Below are 22,350 nucleotides of genomic sequence, written 5' to 3' on the forward strand. Positions count from 1 at the left end.
CGGGTATTGACGGAATTTCCAGCAAAAAAAAAAAAAAAAAAATAGAAAAATGGAGGGAAAAATATCAGTGCAGGAAAGGGTGTTGAAAGTAGCCGGGTACGTGTACAATTCTTCAATTATGTCTTCTCCAGACAGAAAGAGAGTATTAAGAGCTACGATGAAGTTCCCCAGGAGACGTAAAAAGCTGGCAGCACCTGGTATTTCCAGGAGATCTCCCATCGAAGTACTGACCAGGCCCTGCCCCGTTTAGTTTCCGAGATCTGACGAGATCGGGCGCGTTCAGGACTTTGTGTCCGCAAGCCGAGAGGCCTGGCTGCATGATGTCTCTTAAAGGTTGGCGGGTATTGACGGAACTTCCAGCAAAAAAAAAAAAAAGAAAAATGGATGGAAAAATATCAGTGCAGCAAAGGGTGTTGAAAGTAGCCGGGTACATGTACAATTCTTCAATTATATCTCCTGCAGACTGAAAGAGAGTATTAAGAGCTACGATGAAGTTACCCAGGAGACGAAAAAGCTAGCAGCACCTGGTATTTCCAGGAGGTCTCCCATCAAAGTACTGACCAGGCCCTGCCCCGTTTAGCTTCCGAGATCTGACGAGATCGGACGCGTTCAGGCCAGTGTGGCCTCAAGCCAAGAGGCCTGGCTGCATGATGTCTCTTAAAGGCTGGAGGTTATTGACGGAACTTCCAGCAAAATAAAAAAGAAAAAAGAAAAATGGAGGGAAAAATATCAGTGCAGCAAAGGGTGTTGAAAGTAGCCGGGTATGTGTACAATTCTTCAATTATATCTCCTCCAGACAGAAAGAGAGTATTTAGAGCTACGATAAAGTTACCCAGCAGACGAAATAACTTGCAGCACCTGATATCTCCAGGAGGTCACCCATCCAAGTACTGACGAACCCTTGCCCCGTTTAGCTTCCGAGATCTGATGAGATTGGGCGCGTTCAGGACGGTGTGGCCGCAAGCCAAGAGGCCTGGCTGCATGATGTCTCTTAAAGGCTGACGGGTATTGACGGAACTTCCAGCAAAAAAAAAATGGATAAAGAAAAATGGAGGGAAAAATATCAGTGCAGCAATGGGTGTTGAAAGTAGCCGGGTACGTGTACAATACTTCAATTATATCTCCTCCAGACAGAAAGAGAGTATTAAGAGCTACGATGAACTCACCTAAAGGATTATTAGGAACACCATACTAATACTGTGTTTGACCCTCTTTCGCCTTCAGAACTGCTTTAATTCTACGTGGCATTGATTCAACAAGGTGCTGAAAGCATTCTTTAGAAATGTTGGCCCATATTGATAGGATAGCATCTTGCAGTTGATGGAGATTTGTGGGATGCACATCCAGGGCACGAAGCTCCCGTTCCACCACATCCCAAAGATGCTCTATTGGGTTGAGATCTGGTGACTGTGGGGGCCAGTTTAGTACAGTGAACTCATTGTCATGTTCAAGAAACCAATTTGAAATGATTCGACCTTTGTGACATGGTGCATTATCCTGCTGGAAGTAGCCATCAGAGGATGGGTACATGGTGGTCAAAAAGGGATGGACATGGTCAGAAACAATGCTCAGGTAGGCCGTAGCATTTAAACGATGCCCAATTGGCACTAAGGGGCCTAAAGTGTGCCAAGAAGACATCCCCCACACCATTACACCACCACCACCAGCCTGCACAGTGGTAACAAGACATGATGGATCCATGTTCTCATTCTGTTTACGCCAAATTCTGACTCTACCATCTGAATGTCTCACCTCTTTTTCCTATTTGTAGTGGAGATGAGTGGTACCCGGTGGGGTCTTCTGCTGTTGTAGCCCATCCGCCTCAAGGTTGTACGTGTTGTGGCTTCACAAATGCTTTGCTGCATACCTCGGTTGTAGCGAGTGGTTATTTCAGTCAAAGTTGCTCTTCTATCAGCTTGAATCAGTCGGCCCATTCTCCTCTGACCTCTAGCATCAACAAGGCATTTTCGCCCACAGGACTGCCGCATACTGGATGTTTTTCCCTTTTCACACCATTCTTTGTAAACCCTAGAAATGGTTGTGCGTGAAAATCCCAGTAACTGAGCAGATTGTGAAATACTCAGACCGGCCCGTCTGGCACCAACAACCATGCCACGCTCAAAATTGCTTAAATCACCTTTCATTCCCATTCAGACATTCAGTTTGGAGTTCAGGAGATTGTCTTGACCAGGACCACACCCCTAAATGCATTGAAGCAACTGCCATGTGATTGGTTGATTAGATAATTGCATTAATGAGAAATTGAACAGGTGTTCCTAATAATCCTTTAGGTGAGTGTATATGTATGTATGTTTATGTATGTCCAATTGCTTTGACAATACAAATGAAATGAATTGAGAGAGAGAGAGAGAGAGAGAGGAATATGAGCTCCTAAAAAACATTTGTTTTTATACATAAGCGGATTTAATTTGTCATTTACAAATGAATATATAGCACTATAAACATACACAGAAGACATTGAATAGAAATTCAGAAGAAAAAGTATTCAAAAAATAATAATTTTAAGAGAAACACAAAAAGAAGAAAGCAGAGAGACAGTTCAGGAAGAAAAGTCAGAAAAGAAAAGCTGAAGACAAGAATTGGAGGTAAGAGACAAATAATTAAACAAAAAAATATGTATTAATAAAATAAATAAGCATTCTCAGTAGTTGACTCTGCCAATGAAAATGCAGAGCTCCGATTTGAATAGAGTGACAGTAGGAGAGAGCCCAACTGCCACTGAGACTGATAGAAATCTATCGAACAGCAGTCTGACTGCAGAGCTGCCTTTTGAAATCCGATACCCTGAAGACATTCGCTCTGCACAGGCTAAGAAGGACTACAAACAAGCTGTGATGAGAGCATCTCCTGAGACCCTCATCCTAGACTACACCGGTAAAGGAGAAAACAGGGTCAAGAACAATCTACTGTTCTACACCGCCTTTCACAAAACCCTGTGCCAGACATACCCCAATAACAACAAGAGGGGCATTAGCAGAGGCAGGCAGATCTCAGTGCTGGTAGAGAAAGACACAGACAGTGTGATGCTCACTTTTAATGTATACCACAACGGGACCATCATGGTGCAGGGCAGCGAGAGCAGCCTGGACCAATTAGCTCTCGGCTTCCACACCTCAAAGCAGCAGACTGAGGTAGAGAAACAAGAGCCAGAGCCGGCCACCCTGCAGTCTGCCCCCAGCCACACGGAGCCAGACAGTGCCCCATCTCCCACAGACTGCCCCCCTGTCTCCCCAAAACTCTCCAGCAACATTAAAACACTAAAGGAATGCCTATCAGTGCTGGAGCTGGAGTTTGCGGAGTTCAGGGAGCAGACCTTGAGCACCCTGGCCCAGACCTCCTTGTGCGATCAGCTCCGGGATGAGATGCACAGACTAAAGATGCAGCACAAGGCTGAGATCCATGAGCTGAGAGCAGCAGTGAGAGACCTGGAGGAGCAGAGCCAAACCCTGAGGACGGAGCTGCGCAGAGCGAGGGAGGAGCTGACCAGGACACCCCAGCACAGCCAGCTAAGGAGCCTGCAGAGCCAGCTGGAGGAGCTAAGAGAGGAGCTACACATCACTGGAGCACAGAGACTGCACTGCACTGACCCCACAACACCTCCAACCCCTGACGCACCCACTGATCCACCCACACTCCCCACCACTCCTGACACACCCACTATCACCAGACCTGCCACTAATACACAACCCCCTGAAACGCCACTCCCCCAAAACACACCCGCTGCCCCCACCACTCCCGACGCAAACCCGGAGTGGCAGGTCAACGCAGAGGTGGTCATTCTGAGCGAATCCAATGGGAAGTTCCTGGTTGAGAGGCGCCTCTTCCCTGGGCGAAAAGTGAAAAAGCTTTGGTGCTCCACAGCACAGAGAGCCCTGGAGCTGCTCTCCAAGAGGAGGCTTTGCCAAGTCAAACACATCCTCATCCACACCGGCACTAACGACCTGAGTGCCCGCAGGGGCGATGTGGCCTCAGCCCTGAGACAGGTAGCAACGAAAGCCACAGAGGAATTCCCAACTGCCAAAATTTCCATCTCCACACTGCTGCCCCGCACAGACGTGCCCCTGCACATCATCCAGGCCATCAACGCAGAAGTGTCCCGAAGATGTGCCCTCCTCCCCAACGTCCACCTGGCACACCACTGAGACATCCAGCCACATCACCTGTATGACCACGTCCACCTCAACAAGACGGGTGTGAGGATCATCTCAAAGGTCCTCAAGGACACAACCCTGGGCCGAAACCCCACACACCCCCACCTCGAGACCAGGAGCAAACCCCCCAGCCCCCGGCCACATCCCCAGCCACCGGCTCCACCCCAGCCCCAGCCCCTGAGACCCCGCGGCCCCATTCCCCACCCCCCACCCCCCCATCCCCAGAGGGCCCGTCCAGCACAGCAGAGCGGACAGCCGGGGACCAGCACAGCCACACAGCCACGCAGCAGCGGCTTCCAGAGCCTGGAGGCCCGATGCTGCCCAGCTGGCCCAGATAAGGCAACTCCTCAGTGTCATCTGTACCACACTGCTGAGTTAACTGAGCCTCAACACACATATATATGGTTGTGGAGATGGAGAGTAAGAAAAAATGTGATTTAATTATTCTGATATTTTGATGCAAAGATAAAATCTTTGAGTGATTATTATGTATATCCATATATAATTATTAATAGTAATATAATATCAGTTGTAGACCACAAATTAAACTTTCTTATGTAGAAGAGACAAGTATAATAAAATATATGAACATGTCCTTTAAAATAAGCAGTTGGAATATGCAGGGTTTACGCTCCTCAACTTTTGGAATGAAGAGCACAGGCCCTGAACTGATCAACACTGTAAATAGTTCAGATGTTTTCATTCTTGTAGAGACTTGGTGCTGTGCAGATATGTCTATACACTGGATGGATACAATGGATACAGGGAGCTGATTGTGCCCTCCTATAAAAAACCCAAAGTCAGGTGTGGCAGGGCCTCGTGGGGGATTATCGTGTGGTACAGGGAGGAGCTCCGAGCAGCCCTATGCCCAGTACAGAGAGGAGACACACACCTGTGGATGAAAATCAGAAAAGACACCCTACAAAATAACACAGATATATACCTATGTGCAATTTATATGCCACCCGCAGACTCCCCCTACTATAATGAGGAAGGCTTTCATGAGCTTCAAAACGAAATCTGCCACTTCCAGACCCTGGGCTCTGTACTGCTGTGTGGCGATCTCAATGCCAGGACTGGCAGAGAGATGGACTACATCAATACAGAGGGGAACACACACCTGTTCGGAGACTCCCCGCTGTGCCACACACACACCTCCACACTGACACAGCCACGACAGCGTGGTAAACAAGAGCAGGAAGCAGGTAGTGCGCCTATGTAAAAGCCTGGGTCTATATATCATCAATGGCAGCATGAGTCCCCCCGTGATTACTATGAAAAGCTTAGGAAAACCTATTTTGCGGGTCAAGATCGACCCGGGGCCGAGGAAGAGGTGAGCTTTAAAGGGTTGTTTGTTGCTAATTTGTTCCCAACGATTAAGGAAATGGTCATATTACATGCAGACGCAACGTATATGAACATAGCTGAAATTCGAAAAAATGGCACAGAAAGCTTGGGAAAGCAAGTACAATAGCACTTCTGATCGTAAAGATTCAAGCACCCAAGTACTGGCAAGGCGCTCTGAGAGCCCTATTTCTCCACTGGAGTTAGAGGGGACAGAGATTCAAAGAAGGAAAGAACCTCCCAAGGATGGAATCCAAGACACCCAGGCTTACAATAAAAAAAAGAAATCTGCTCCTAGCCTAGGTGGGTTAACTCAGTCTCTGAGCAATGTTGCAGTTTCTGAGCTACTGCTACGCTTAGCTCTGCTCCCTTTGCCCCCTCTTCCCAAACTGGAAGTTAGTAGCCAGGGTAAAGGGCCGGACTCGCCACCTAAGGAATGACTAGCTCTGGAACCACCCCCTGTCCCCGCCTCTGTGTTTTTGATTGGATGTGAGGAACAGCAGGGGGGTTTCTCTGACACATCAGCCCACTGGGACCTCCCAGTGGGGGAAGTTGCCTGCAGGCAAGCTGAACCTTTGGTGATGTTACTGGGTGATCTGACACAGAGAGGCAGAGCCAAGCAAGTTTACATAGAAGTGACCATTGAGAATGTGTGGGAGTGAGGAGCCTTGTTGGACACTGGGGCTGAAATTTGTTTAATGTCTGCCACCACAATGGGCAACCTGAAACAAATTATGGAAACCTCAGACCAACGACTGAAAGTGGAAGCTTGTAGTGTGAACATTACAAGTTACACAGAGACTAAGGCACAGCTCACTCAAAAGGCATTGTTAGAGTTCACCTTTGGGAAGATTAAGTTGGTTCATCCAGTTTATATTTCCAAATTTGAAACAGAGAAGTTGATCATTGGTCAGGATCTATTGAACAGGTTGTGGGCTCAAGTTGAATCACCAAAGCCTGTGGAATTGAATGACAGATATGATACAGCCACCAAGGTACAACTTCCCAATGAGACCATTTTTTGTGCATGTCCCTAAAGGGGGCACCGGCTTACCATGTAAGCCAACCATTCGAACCCAGGTCCCTACCAACTATTATAGACATAGTGAAGGTCAGGTGCCTGAATAACACCTGAATTCCCAGTCACCTCCCTCTGTTAATCAACTTCCACCTATTGGTTACCGTCAGTAACCATACTCAATACTGAGTAATACCAATTGTTTTTTTGTTTTAATGTACTTGTGTTATAATATGTAACCTGTATATGTGCTAGTATAGGATTGTCAATTTGATTGGAATACATTCTGCTTAAATAATGAACTATTAGTTTGTTTTCTTTGATTTCTCGGGGTCATGAATGGTGAAGTCCACTGTTGAATTCTGTTACATAACTTTGAGATAAATGCTTAACGTCTTATTTTGTCTTGAAGGGGATAACGCCCTAGTCGACCTCAGTCCCATTCAAGAAAGGGGGTATGTAGCGTTATGTTGGGTGTATTTGGATAAGAGTATTTGGGCTCTGAGCTGAAGCACGGATCTAAAGAAGACCTCTCCCCCCCAAAGTTATCAGATTTCCTTAGCTCATCAGCTTGGAACTGGTTTGCATCAAAGTGACAGTTTTGGGGAGGATGGCACAGAGAAGAGTCCAAATAGTTTGTTATTCTGCTATGAGATGTCTGGAGAAAGGGGCCTGTAGGTGATAAAAACTCTTTGAAGTGGATGAGAGCCGAAATCCCGACATAGAGCTACGAACCCAGGCCAACCGGCATTTCCAAAAGATGGCATGGATTGACATCAGTCATAAATCAAGCCCCCCTCCAATAGGACACTGGGGGCTGAAACCGAAATCCAATCTCAAGAACTCAGGAACCAATCACCTATTGATCTGATAGACTATAAAGGACAAACACGGCCTTTCTTTCTCTCTCTCTCTCACCTGAACCAGTAACTCGCTGCCACAGCTCAACCTGTAGCTCTGTTGCCCGAACCGGAACCAGAAACCAACCAAGTCTTTGCCGGCAACAGAAGAGTTAAACTGGGAGAAGGAGATTGAGCCGTACAAAGAATTCTTTTAAAGGACTTTATTAAATAAAGAACTTTACAGACTGCGCTGCCCGCCTGTGCCCACCTGATCAGTGGAGTTTTACAGCTGGACAAATGACTAAGTCGACTGAATACGAAAGTGTCAGTCATTTAAATAGCTATTTGAGTTTTAAGAAACTTGACCCTTGGAACAAACAGGGCCCTGCTTTCCTCAAAGACTTTGTCTTCAAGTAACTACAGTGGAAACCTGCTTACAAAGAAGATTTTGTGCACAACCTTGGAGCCTTCAAACCAGTGGAAAATCTGTTTGGAAACGACTCTACTTTCGCGAAACCCCAACTTCCAGGTGCATCGACTGAGTGGAAGTTCTTGGACAAAGCCGAACCGGACTGCCTTTGTTCCAAACCACACGGACCTCGTGCCGTGTGCTGTTATCTGAGCCCGAAGCCAGAGAGGCCTCTCTGCGACGAAGTTCAGATAAGTTTAACAGTTTGGAGTTCATGATTCATGACATTTGAGAAATCAATTAGAAATGTTAATCTGTGATTCATAACTCTAGAATGTGTAATATCATTTAGTTTTCTTAAATATAAATGTGTGTTGCATTAAACTGTTTTGTTGATAATTTTAGAAATAAAATCTGTCAACGCCGAGAAATATCTTCTCATTCCTGTTTAACTGTTTAGTCTGAAATTGACACAAGTTAATAGACACCAGATTATAGGTGGCCCTGCCTATCCTTAATCATTGAATAATAATCAGTTAAGGGAAATTGTGGTAACAAGTAATGATAGGATCTTTCTCTCCACCTAAACGTTAATGAGACTGATATATATATATATAACGAGAAGTTACCTGACATAAATACTAACCTGCGTAGTTATTTAATGTCTGACTAATAATACTAACAAGAGACTCACCTTCATCTTACTAACTGGTATTGTAGTCAATGTGTTTATAACCTCTTTTGTTTAACGATTTGTGTTATCATATGCGATCCCATGGTCTTTGATTTGGTCACGGAAGTGATTTGTCTTTGATTTGTTGATATAGAGTTGAATTTTAATTAGTTTTTCCCTTTTGTATAATTAGTGTAGTGCTACATTTAGTCTTTGTTTTGAATAAATTTGACAATTTATATCTTTGGAATTGGTGTCTGTGTCCAATTATTACAGAAATTGAGTTCTACAAGATTCCAGGATTCGTGATAAGGTGATACTATAAATTCACTTCTTTAATTGAAATTTATAAGTGTACCTTACGCTACAGGTGGAACGGGAGCTTCGTGCCCTGGATGTGCATCCCACAAATCTCCATCAACTGCAAGATGCTATCCTATCAATATGGGCCAACATTTCTAAAGAATGCTTTCAGCACCTTGTTGAATCAATGCCACGTAGAATTAAGGCAGTTCTGAAGGCGAAAGGGGGTCAAACACAGTATTAGTATGGTGTTCCTAATAATCCTTTAGGTGAGTGTATATGGAAAAGGAACAATATGTGTACATCTCTGCATATGGTGCCCTAACAGATGTGCAAGTTACATGACAGACAGACACTCACACACACTTTCAAAGACAGACAGACAGACAGACACTCACACACACTTTCACACACTCACTTTCACAGACAGACAGACACAGACACAGACACACTCACTTTCACACAGAGACAGGCACATTTTCACACAGAGACAGACACACAAACACACACAAACAGACACAGACACACATACTTTGACAGACAGACAGACAGACACATGCATATTATGGGTCTTTGTTGGGTAGTGAAATGGGTAGCATCAGTCGCAGTGTGGGTAATGTCAGGGAGCCAATCATAGTCCCCGTTATTTGCATATATTTGCATTCTGGGAAAAGCAACTAAACACGTTTAGTCATGTATTTGTCCATAGTTTACACATGAGATGAACGAGACAGTATGACGTATTGAGCACCTAGGATTCCTCATGTGTATGTGAGGGGCAGAGGAACCGGATCCCAAGTGTGCGTCCCAGGTGCTATAGGTTTCAAAGCATGCAGGGGAATAGGCACCCCACCCTGACACGTATATAAGTTTGGATAGGGAGATATAAATAGCAATGGGGAGACTCTTGTACTTGGTGTGGCTCTATCCATATAGTGGGGCCAGCAGGTGCAGCAATAGAAGCTCAGCCTGGGGAGACTGGATTTAGCATTTCCTCTCCATTTTGATAACTATCCATAATCATTTCTGCAAAATACTTCTATGATACCTATGTATGTTTTTTACTTGTACTATATTATACTATCAAGTATCAGTGTACACATACAATGTGACCTGTTACATTAATACAGAGGCCACGGAAGGCCAGATCACTAATAGCCACTGTCCCCTGATATTACACTTTTTTACAATCACTTTGGCACTCATTTCAGAACCTTGATGTCATTTTTCAAAACTCTAGACACTAAACTCACACCCGATGATCAAAATGCACATTTTTCAAAACTCTAACACTTTTTTACAATTGCTTGGATACAATACACATCAACCTCAGATCATTTGTTCATTGAACTAAAATGACACAACTTAACATCAAAGTATTACCATTTCAAAATGCAATTCACACATTACATCTGAGATCACTGTCTATTCATTTCATTACAAAGATCTAACTATCAATTGATACAGCTGCTCAAAATGATAAGTGACTGTTGCATTACTCTTAATGCATAGTTTTATGGAAACTGACAAACAGTATTCCATGTTTCGATCATGAAAGTTTCAGGATAATGAGATCCATTGACACCAATAACCGAGGAGCATGGTTTCTTAGGGTTACCATAGACTTGACTGTGTCTTCTTGTTTGTGAAGGAACAGGACTGCGTTTTCCTGTCTGGGTTCCCGCAGGCTTAAGTGGGTTTGACCTACTATTAGAAAAAAAAAAAAAAAAGGAGCGCTAATTAATTGTTCAATATCTGATACGCCGGTGATAATATAAAATAACGTGTTTATAGTTTATAGAAGTTTATAGTGTTTATGGTAAATGAAGAAAAGTCATTAAGTTATATACAAGTTCTATAAATGCAAACATTGAAAAGCATGTTTGTTGTTATTCCTATATAGGATTTAGTATTATTTGTGTTTTCTTGTTTTTTGCTATGTTTTCTCCCCTGTCGTTTATTGTTATTTTGCGGGCTTGCACGCCTTGGTTGTTGTGTACAAAACGATACATAGAAAATGGGAAAACGTGTTACTGTGTGGGAACAGCTCTAGTAAGACGGGCGACCCGCCACTTAAAGGTACACATGTAAGGTACATGTATGATAACTATGGAGTGAAGCGGTGCGTTTGACTGGACAATAGGTGACAGAAAATTAAGGTTTCCAGAAGATGGGACTTTTGATTCAGATAGACTTGAGCACCTAAAAACGGTTTTGCAAAATAGGAATACAAAGCATTAAGAAATGAGAAACCAAAGCTAGCTATCTTAAAACATTTGTTAGAGAAAAGAAAGAAAAGACAACAGGCATAATTCAATCTGAATGCCCCGAAGACAAATTAAAAATATATATATATGTTTTTCAGTATAAATGACAGTCCTCAAGATACTGAAGGAAAATTACTAGATAAGTAATAAATAAGGGTAGTTTGAGACACTGCAGGTCAATATAACATGCCAACCAAAACCATGGTATCTGAATTTACTATGGATATAAATTAATATGTGTCTCTTTGTATGTTTGTACGTTTTCAGTTTGCGCAAGGTAAATGTCCATATTTTGACTTTTTCATGTACTGTATAGTCCAGAATATGACTAAGAGAGTCATAAGTCACAAATAGTTACAGAATGATAGCTAAAAAACGCCAGTTAAATATGTTGTAATAACAGACCTACAAGAAAGTCAGCATTTAACTGTACACAGAATGCTATTGCAAACAGAAATAATAATACAAAATTAAGTTATTTAAATAGGTCTTACGAATACAGAAGTTAAAAGTAACATGTTAGAAATGGAATTAGAGCCAAATTTAGAAATAGGAATCCGAGGCAACCACAAACATTCGGTGAAGGTTTCTTACATATTGATAAATAGATAACCAGATACTCCAGGAAATTAACGATGTGCTCATTTGGAAGCTATGAGTTCCACAATGAAGAGTTTTTAAATCCCTAGTAATAGATCCCTAAATACAATGTGTAGGTAAGAAATTAACTATTGATCAGTTCAATCTGGATTCGGGAACAGTTCTTCTGAACCTGTACTGGTGTAGATTGGACTTCAATAGGAGGAAGTGACACAATAAAGACATGAGCCGCGCAGGAGGACAGTCTTAGTGCCCACGCAGGTTCTTAGTTGGGGAAATCATTGACTGGACACATTTTTTGAAAATGTGCTTTCCTGAAGTACCTGGACATCATTATTGAGATCAATGAAAAGGCTTATTTTCCAAAGATTAAATACATTCATTAACTACAATAATGTAGTGAAATGTATATAAATAGTAATAATACAAATCGATCAAATATAACTTGCATTTTCTTGTAAGAAATTAGGAATAGGAGAAAGAACAGCTGTTGGGATGCAGTGCGATGTTATCCAAAATTGAAAGCGGTTGAGAAAGGAGAGTTTGCTCTGTGTGAGACAAATGTACTGCCACGAGAGACTCTGATGGTGATTGACTGGAATATGAGGGAAAATAATGAAGTTACTACAGGTATAACTAAAGGTGTAACATAACTAATTTAATGAAACATAGTCATGGCAAGTTATAAAACTGTTTGGAAATAGTCCTTTCACAAACAGAAATACCCTATCAATTAGGAAGAGGGGGGCAGGGGGCAAGGGCCGTATGTGCTCCTCTGCTCCCCCTGTTCGCCTGAGCAGACAAGCAGCCTGAGATGAGAGAGAGAGAGAGAGAGAGAGAGAGAGAGAGAGAGAGAGAGAGAGAGAGAGAGAGAGAAGTCAGAGACAAGGCAGAGACTGTAAGTACGTGTAAGGGTTCATAACTTATTACAAACAGAGCAAGAGTGTAATGAATGGTAATTTACACTGCTTGTATTAATAATGATAATAATATTGATGTTGATACAGACGAATACGTCACATACTAGATGACAACCGCATAAAACTAATAATAATGAAAATAGGAATAATAGGAGTATGGAAATAATTTCAAATTATGGTTTATTGGTAAAAAATGAATTGAGAAACAAAGATTAATAACTGCCATCATTTACCCAACTACTATTAACTATGGTGTTGAAGGAGCTGCTGTAATAGTTATTGTAATGGTCTCAGGTATTTAAGTTAGATAAAAGGACAAAGATAAGCACATTGTTTTGAAACTTTGACAACTCCACACAAAAAGAGTATCTACACTAGGAAGTAAAGCTGATTCAATAAACACAGGAGATATGATGCTGCTGACGACAGCTGAGTGCTGTACTGAAATAATTTGATAAATGAGATAAATTGGAATCAAGATTATTATTATTTTGAATTGTCCCTTTACTAGAAACCTTATAGATTGTGCGAATGTCAACTAATGTGATAGAGATGCCTTTTATAAGGACGATCTCTGATGTTGTGTGAACCACACATTGTGTCTTCAGACTGATTTATTCCACATGGCAGATATGCATATTATGAATCGTGTCCTGAAGGAACCGATGTCTGACCCATATGGAGAAGATGCTGGTGTTCTTGTTGAGACACAGTAGGCCGAGGGCGCGGCTTTAAAGACAGCCTCACAGCAACTTGAACAGACCAATGCTGAGGTCCACTACGCTGAAGTGATGCTTGACTCAGTGGAGAAATAAGTTAAAATACTATAATTAAAGGTTTTCCAGATTATAGGAATCTACAATATATTGTGAAACTGCTCAGATGACGTCCGCAGTAGCACATATTCTTCTATTGATAGTTTAATTTATAATGTACTATTAGTGGAGATGTCACATTATTCAAATGAATAGAATGACAGCCATGAAGTCAGAATCAGTCCATTGCCCTTCACTTAAGATTTGTACAATGTATAATGTTTATAAATCAAAACGCAACAAATATATGTACAATACAGTTTACAAACTGAATTTGTAAAAAAGAATGTTTTGCTGACTTTTGTATTCTCTTTGAAGCAACAAAATGTATGTGTTATGTATGTCGTAACTAGGGTTTGACTTTTATGACCTGGGGCTGGATGAAATTTAATTTGAGATGCACTGTAAAAGCTCCAGGAAATTGCAACTGGCCACTGCACCTTCCATAAGAGAGCTCAAACATTTGCTAATGCATTGGTTGCCTCACAGGCACTCTTTCCCTGGTTTGCCCATGTGGCGCATGGTGTTGGCCACACGGGCAAAGGGGGGATGTGTGCATCAGTCTTTTAAATTGGTTTGCCCCAGGTTTTATAGTAACAGCTTAGCAATATTGTAGAACTTGCCACATTTGTCAAGCTCATAATCCTGCAATATGCAAATAGATTGTGTTCAAAAGCTTAAATGTTGTGGATATGAATATATACTTGTAATAATATATAGGTGTTCTAAATGGGTTGAAGCCTATCCCGTAGGAAGGCTGAAGTAGTAAAAGTAGCAAAAATACAGTTAAGGGATGTTATATGTAGATTTCGCATTCCAGGGAAATTTCCAGTGATAGGAACACTCACTTCACTGGGACAATAGTGCAGGAACTATGCAAAGCCCTGCGAGGTAAACAACATTTTCACTGCCCCATCAGGCTCAGTCAGCTGGAGCAGTGGAGAAACAAAATGGGATATTAAAGAATAAGCTGTCTAATATATGCAAACAAACAGGACTCAAACGTCCAGATCCCCTTCCTATAGTCCTAATGACAATGAAATCGTCAGCAAATTGAGAAATACAGGTCTTTCTCCGTGTGAGATTATTATGGGATGACTTATGAGACTCTCCATCACTCCTCCATTGTCTGTAAGGGAAATGGACATCCACTTGATGGATGATGCTATGTTGTCTTTTTGTATGGGACTAACACGTGCTTTCGAAGCTGTCCATTCACAGATGAAAGCCGCCCAGACTGAACCATCCCAGCAGGTTTACCACCCCTTCCAGCAAGATGACTGTGTATATCAAAGCACACAAGAGAAAGTCCTCCCAACAGCCCAGGTGGACAGGGCCCTACCAGGTGCTCCTGACCACCCACACAGCTGTGAAGTGCCTAGGAACGACGACATGGATCCACTCCTCACACTGCAAACTTGCCAATCGAGGCGATCAGCATAACCCTGGTGGAGAACAGAGGGATAAAGGAATTGTTCTTCCACATCAGATTTGACATTACTGTATGTATGCAGGCCCTTGTAATTGCTTTTCCAATACTGCCAACTGGTTATTGATGATTGATTTCACATTGTGGTACGAGTATCGAGTGAAATGCGTGCTATCCACCTCAACAACACAGCGATAACATGGAGCCGGCAGGTGATCCAGGTCACAATAGAGGTCAAGCAGTGGGAGGAGGAAGACGTGGTGGTCAAAGGTGTAGCGTAAGGTACACTTATAAAATTCAATTAAAGAAGTGAATTTATAGTATCACCTTATCACGAATCCTGGAATCTTGTAGAACTCATTTTCTGTAATAATTGGATGCAGACACCAATTCCAAAGATATAAATTGTCAAATTTATTCAAAAACAAAGACTAAATGTAGCACTACACTAATTATACAAAAGGGAAAAACTAATTAAAATTCAACTCTAGATCAACAAATCAAAGACAAATCACTTCCGTGACCAAATCAAAGACCATGGGATCGCATATGATAACACACAAATCATTAAACAAAAAAGGTTATAAACACATTGACTACAATACCGGTTAGTAAGACGAAGGTGAGTCTCTCATTAGTATTGTTAGTCAGACATTCAATAACTATGCAGGTTAGTATTTATGTCAGGTAACTTCTCGTTATATATATATCAGTCTCATTAACGTTTAGGTGGAGAGAAAGATCCTATCATTACTTGTTACCACAATTTCCCTTAACTGATTATTATTCAATGATTAAGGATAGGCAGGGCCACCTATAATCTGGTGTCTATTAACTTGTGTCAATTTCAGACTAAACAGTTAAACAGGAATGAGAAGATATTTCTCGGCGTTGACAGATTTTATTTCTAAAATTATCAACAAAACAGTTGAATGCAACACACATTTATATTTAAGAAAACTAAATGATATAACACATTCTAGAGTTATGAATCACAGATTAACATTTCTAATTGATTTCTCAAATGTCATGAATCACAAACTCCAAACTGTTAAACTTATGTGAACTTCGTCACAGAGAGGCCTCTCTGGCTTCGGGCTCAGATAACAGCACACGGCACGAGGTCCGTGTGGTTTGGAACAAAGGCAGTCCGGTTCGGCTTTGTCCAAGAACTTCCACTCAGTCGATGCACCTGGAAGTTGGGGTTTCGCGAATGTAGAGTCTTTTCCAAACAGATTTTCCACTGGTTTGAAGGCTCCAAGGTTGTGCACAAAATCTTCTTTGTAAGCAGGGTTCCACCGTAGTTACTTGAAGACAAAGTCTTTGAGGAAAGCAGGGCCCTGTTCGTTCCAAGGGTCAAGTTTCTTAAGACTCAAATAGCTATTTAAATGACTTTCGTATTCAGTCGACTTAGTCAATTGTCCAGCTGGATGGCTGGGCACAGGCGGGCAGCGCAGTCTGTAAAGTTCTTTATTTAATAAAGTCCTTTAAAAGAATTCTTCGTACGGCTCAATCTCCTTCTCCCAGTTTAACCCTTCTGTTGCTGGTAAAGACTTAGTTGGTTTCTGGTTCCGGTTCTGGCAACAGAGATACAAGTTGAGCTGTGGCAGCGAGTTACTGGTTTAGGTGAGAGAGAGAGAGAGATGCCGTGCGTTACCCTTTATACGCCTGTCAGATCAATAGGTGATTGGTTCTTTAGTTTGTGAGATTGGATTTCGGCTTCAGCCCCCAGTGTCCTATTGGAGGGGGGCTTGATTTATGACTGATGTCAATCCATGCCATCTTTTGGAAATGCCGGTTGGCACGGGTTCGTAGCTCTGTGTCGGGATTTCGGCTCTCGTCCATTTCAAAGAGTTTTTATTTCCTACAGGCCCCCTTCCCCAGACATCTCACAGCAGGGATTCCAAGCTATTTGGCCCATTCTCGGTGCCATCCTCCCAAGACTGTCACTTTGATGTAAACCAGTTCACATGCTGATGAGTTAAGGAAATCTGATAAATTTGGGGGGGAGAGGTCTTCTTTAGATCAGTGCTTCAGCTCAGAGCTAAAATGCTCTTATCAGAATACACCAACATAACGCTACACTGGTTAATTCTGTTCTGGGAAAACCACAATCCTGCAGGTTTAATAAGTCTCTCTACACATCAGTCCCTGAGTACCTTCAACCAATGGTCATTTTGACCAATTAAGCCCAAGAATTGAGTCAATTAAGTTGTCATGGACTACCCAGTGAAGACGTGAACTCACGACTAGGTCACACTGTGAGCTCACCAGAGCAGACATTACACTGAGCTCACTGTGAGCTCACTTAGCGCTTTTCCAGCGACATGGTGCCATTGCTGGAGCCGGAGCTGCTGCTCGGCCTGGGATCCAGCTGATCTTTTTTGAACCGGCCCGCTTTTCCACCGGTTTTGACGTCACTGGATGTGGGCGTTCCCAAGCATGGAGTAGAAGTGGAGAAACACAGCAATAGTAATCAGCACCGAGGCGACTGCGTCTTTAAACCCCATTTAACATCACAATCAAACTCATTCCGCGTCTATGGCAAATCGTAACCCTAATGTTACAAATGTTCCCTAAACACCTATTTTGCAGGATCAATAAAAAATTATTAGGATTTTTTAAACTTTTACTGACACACATAGTTAATAGCAATGTGTTATAACTTTACCAAAAATAAAAATCTGTATATCTTTAATTGTTTAGACGTTATTAAGATATAATGCATCTTTCACATAGGGAACATTTGTAACATGTTAGGAAAAACAAACAAATGATTTGAAAATATTCATAATTACAGCATACAATTTGTCAGGCTTCATAACAATGGTATTTATAACATACTCTGTAAAAATCAAGCAAATAGCATTTGTGGTTCACGAGAAAATATGTATATATAATCAAAGCTATCAGACTATAGCAGCCGGTGTATGAAGACACATACGATTATACAGCATTATTTGGCAGCTTCGCAAGACCTAATTTGAAACGTTGTTGGTAAGTTAGATAATTAGTGGGGACCCGCTATTTGCAGTTCTTCCCCTCCATAATTGCTAAAATAAAGTTTTACTGACATTTTATTGACCCTACCACTGCATAGGGCACATCTGTAACATGAACGCTACTGAATGGCACATACATTGAAAACTACGGAGAACTGAGACAAATCCACTTTACACTTCATAAATAATCTTAAAACGTTTCCAACCAAGGCAACACCCACTTGAAATACGTTCATTCTCATTTTTGGTAAACAAAAAGAGAGATTGTTACATATGTTCCCTATGATGCATCTACAGAGAGAGAGAGACAGACAGACACTAACTCTCTCTCTCTCTCTCTCTCTCTCTCTCTCAGCTGGGAGTGTGTGGGAGGGGTCTGCAGTGAGCGGGAGTGCTGCTGAGAGCTCTGTCCTTTGGCTGCGTTTTTTTGTTGCTTTACTTTTTTCAGTTTGTTTATTTTGTCTTCTGTTTTCAGTGCTTTTCTTATTGTGGGGGAACAGGGGAGGGGAGGGGGGAGTACCGGTAGTTCTTCCCGGGTCGGGGGGTCGGACCCCCTGAATGCGTCTTTTGAAAAACTGACCCGACGCCATGGAGTCAAGATCGCTCCGGTGCAGTTCTGCCCCCTAGAGCAGTGTGTGTTAGCGGTTGGGGAGGTAGCAGGGTGTGAAAATATCAAGTCTGCTGCCATTGTTATCTTCTTAAAAACAACTGATCTGCTCAATCAGCTAGTGGCTAATGGCACAGTGTTAGACGACACTTTCACCCCGGTGTTGCCGCTCGCTGCTCCTGCCCGGAAGGTAACGCTGTCTAACGTCCCTCCGTTCATCCGCACCGGCTCGGGCAGCTGATGTCCGGCATTAAGAGGGTCCCGCTGGGCTGCAAAGCCCCGCAACTGAAACACGTCGTGTCCTTCCGAAGGCAGCTGTATATGATCCTCAATAACATCAATGAGGATCTTAATGTCTCCGAAGTTGGATCTCTCTTGCTGCCACCACCACGAAGATTGCTCTTTAGTAATGTTGGAAAGTCAAAGACAGCAACCGTTAGGGTTCTTGCATATGACGTATTCGTGCTGCACCTCTCTGCAAGGATCCAGGACAGTTTGTCAATGTAAACTCCAGTGCCTGGGAATATTTCCACCTAAAAGACAATGGTAAATAAAAAACAAGTTTATCCCCAAACTATTCTTATATTATGTTAAGTGGAATACATTATCAGTAAGGCTGTGATTTTGTTACAGAAATGTGTTATTAAAGACCACAGTATGTCTCAATTCTAAGTTTATTAATTTACAGACATAATAAAGTCAGTGAATCTGTGTCACCCATAATTCAATTACATTCTTATTATCAACTTTAACTATGAATATAACTGATAATGTAGCATCATTAGATTGTTTACAACCAATATTTGTTTTCAATATATATATTTTTACCTTGTCTTTGTAATATTGTAGACCAAGAGTGTTATACCTGTTTTGGTGATTCTTTGTCAGATTCAGAACAATTTGCTGTGGGGCTGTCAGAACCACTTGATGGTGACACACTTTTGTCTTCATTGCTGATAAATGTGGCTTTTGTTACAATTTTTTTCAGATTGTCCAAAAGGTCTGGAATCTCTGGAGAAAAAAACCTTAGTATTAAATGATAATCATTTCTAGTAATATATTTAATACAAAGTGAAAACAAAACCATCAATGCCTGCAATTATACTTGAGAGACTTGCTCTATGTTATTGGCAAACTGACCTTTTTGTGGGTCATTAACATTAGCTACGAAAAAAATAAAAAAGATAAAATACAAGAATTACCAGGTCTAATGTAATGCATATAGTCATTAATGTAGGATTATGAAGTTATGTTGAAAAACTTTATTTAATAATCAGTATTATTAAACTATTAGACAGTGCACATTAAGAGTCTGTATTGTGGTTCTAGATTACTTCAGTATGATCAACTATAATACATTACTCTGGAATCTAAATTACTGAAGAATAACATTTATCAAGGTAAGGAATTATTTGCTATAAATAAAAAAACTTACCATCAATCATACGGTTTCGAAGACATTGGTTTTCATTTTTAAGTCTTGTGTTTTCCTTTTCGAGCTGCTTAACGTTTTGCTGTAGCTCAACTTCACTGGACTCTTTAAATGTCTGTAGAATATGACGGGATCTAATTCTTGAAGCTCCATCGGTTTTCTTTCTTATTTTGTGCTGTATTCAGAGAGGAAAAGAGTTTAAAATGAATATATATATATATATATATATATATATGAATATGATTAAAAAAAAACAATCCTGCAATACATTTATTTAATATTTGCAGTAATTATCTCACCGGTAACTGTGGTTCATCAAGGTCACTATCATCTGAAATTTGAAGTTTTTTGTTTGGTTTAGGTACTCTCTTCATTTTAGGACAGGGCATTTTTGTTAGGTCATTAAGTTTTCTTCTTAGTTCGCCTTCTTTTCCTAAAATAAAAATAAAATAAATAAAACCCTGCATTATGTCCACAGATATTTGGGGATTATATTTATTTGTCATAAAAATACTGTGCTTTGACCACACAAATTAAGATGAACAGCCAACACTGAATCAAAACTGAAGTTAAATTATATCTGGTTTAATTTATTTTGTGATTTGGGGGATTTTATTGTAAAGCACAACACACAATAAATCGTTCTTACAAATGCCAGTCAAGTATGACGAGTTTTTAGCGCCCTCACCACCACCTACCATGTTATAAGAGTATGTTAGAAGTACAACACATTAATAACTTAAACATTCATTTCAAATATACTGTGATTGTATATATCAAATAGCATGTAAAGACTTTAATATTTTTTTTTTTTAAATAAACATTGTTACCAGTCATAATGATCTGCGCTTCATGGACAGGCCATCCACCTTTTGGAGGTTTGTTCGTGTCTCTCCACTCTGCTCTGAAGTTTCGAGTCGTCTCTTCGTCATCATCAGCAATGCTGAATAAATCAAAATTGCGAAAGCAAGCAGTGGGAATCACGCTGTAAGAGTCTTTGTCGACCCCGCTTTCCCACTTCACCAACGCGTGCATCACCGCCATACTACCTTCACCTTCTCGTCCGTTTTTTCTGCGCCTTTTTCCCCCGACAAGTCACGGCACAAAAAACAGTCCCGCTCTGCATTCTGGTACTTGGCGTTCTTAATAACACCAACAGGGTGTAATCGCATAGACCACTCGAGTATAAAGTACTACATATCCCATCTGTTACAGTTTTTTTTCTTCTTCTGAAACTGCAAGCGCACTACATAAAGTTTGGCAAATGAAGAAATTTGGATGATGAGTTTACAATCTTATAAACAGTATTTAAGTAAACCTAGATATGCAATTCCAAAAAGAACAGCATCGAGATGGAGAAACAGGATACAAAAATAATAATACAATGTTTATACTTTTTGTATTTTAATTACAGTATGTAATTATTGCCTTTTGATTTACATTTACAGAAAAAGAACGGCGGCAAATGTGGACTACCCAACAAGAAGCAACAAAGTTACTAAAATATCAGATTCTCAGGTAAGCTTCATGCAGCCATACATGTATAATTATAAAATCAATCCAAAAAATAGACCTTGTTTACCCTACAACTGATTTGAGTGTTAATTCTATTTAAGATATAAAAAAATATTTTGTTTTCTGAACTAATAATCTGTGAACATTCTATTATCTCTATAATTTTAATTAATACATTTATTTTATTATTGGTGGAACATTATATTTTTCAGCTCAGATGATTTCACGTACCATCAATTTTTCTGTTAATAAATGTGCAAAAACAAATCAGATGGATAGGCCCCTACATATGAACATTAAGTTAAAGGCCTAGAGTGAGTGTTCTTCACTTCCAGTCATGGCGGGCCACAATCCAGCTCTTTGTAACTCATCAACAACCAAAGACCTGGGAAAAGGGTTAAATGGCTTCAGTTAAGCCAATTAGGTAATTAAGAGCTCAACTGGAAAAAAAACAGCAGGCATAGGGGTACTTTAGGACCACAGTCACTGATATAACCTACAATGTTGTTGTAATGAAAATCAGCAGACAGTGGGCCTCCTCCAGGACTAAGGTTGAGAAGCACTGGTCTTGAAGACCACAATAACAATCGACCTCAAGGGCTAGGGATATTCGAGGTGATGCTAAACCAGTCCTGAATGTTTAAATATAATGTTATTTTCTTGTAGTGTGCCGTTGCTGTTAATGCAACCAGTTATATTGAGCCATCAAATACAGAAGCTGACGAAAGACATCAACATGTAAATTTAGTTGTAAATTTAAAGTGTGTGTGAAAAGTATTTTGTATATGGAGATTAACCCATAGTTTCACAGATAAATTGTGGACCAGTGATATTCAGGATCTTCAAAACAAGTCCTGAATGCTCAAACTTAACACTTCTTTTTTTAGAGTGTCGTTGCTGTCAATCCAGCCAGTGATGTGGAGCCATCAGATACAGAAGCTGATGAAAAACAACATGTAAATTTCCTAAATTAATATGGTGCATCAAAATACTTATTTAGCA

The 22,350-nt window shown here is 41.0% G+C and overlaps 3 pseudogenes; all 3 read right to left on the bottom strand.

The window, feature by feature from the left end:
- Positions 1-182: 182 nt before the first annotated feature.
- Positions 183-301, bottom strand: LOC136733740 (uncharacterized; annotated as a pseudogene).
- A 211-nt stretch (positions 302-512) lies between these two features.
- Positions 513-631, bottom strand: LOC136733558 (uncharacterized; annotated as a pseudogene).
- A 215-nt stretch (positions 632-846) lies between these two features.
- LOC136733746 (uncharacterized) lies at positions 847-965 on the bottom strand (annotated as a pseudogene).
- Positions 966-22,350: the final 21,385 nt, after the last annotated feature.

The sequence above is a fragment of the Amia ocellicauda genome, unplaced genomic scaffold (genome assembly GCF_036373705.1).
Source record: "Amia ocellicauda isolate fAmiCal2 unplaced genomic scaffold, fAmiCal2.hap1 HAP1_SCAFFOLD_36, whole genome shotgun sequence".
Classification (NCBI taxonomy): domain Eukaryota; kingdom Metazoa; phylum Chordata; class Actinopteri; order Amiiformes; family Amiidae; genus Amia; species Amia ocellicauda.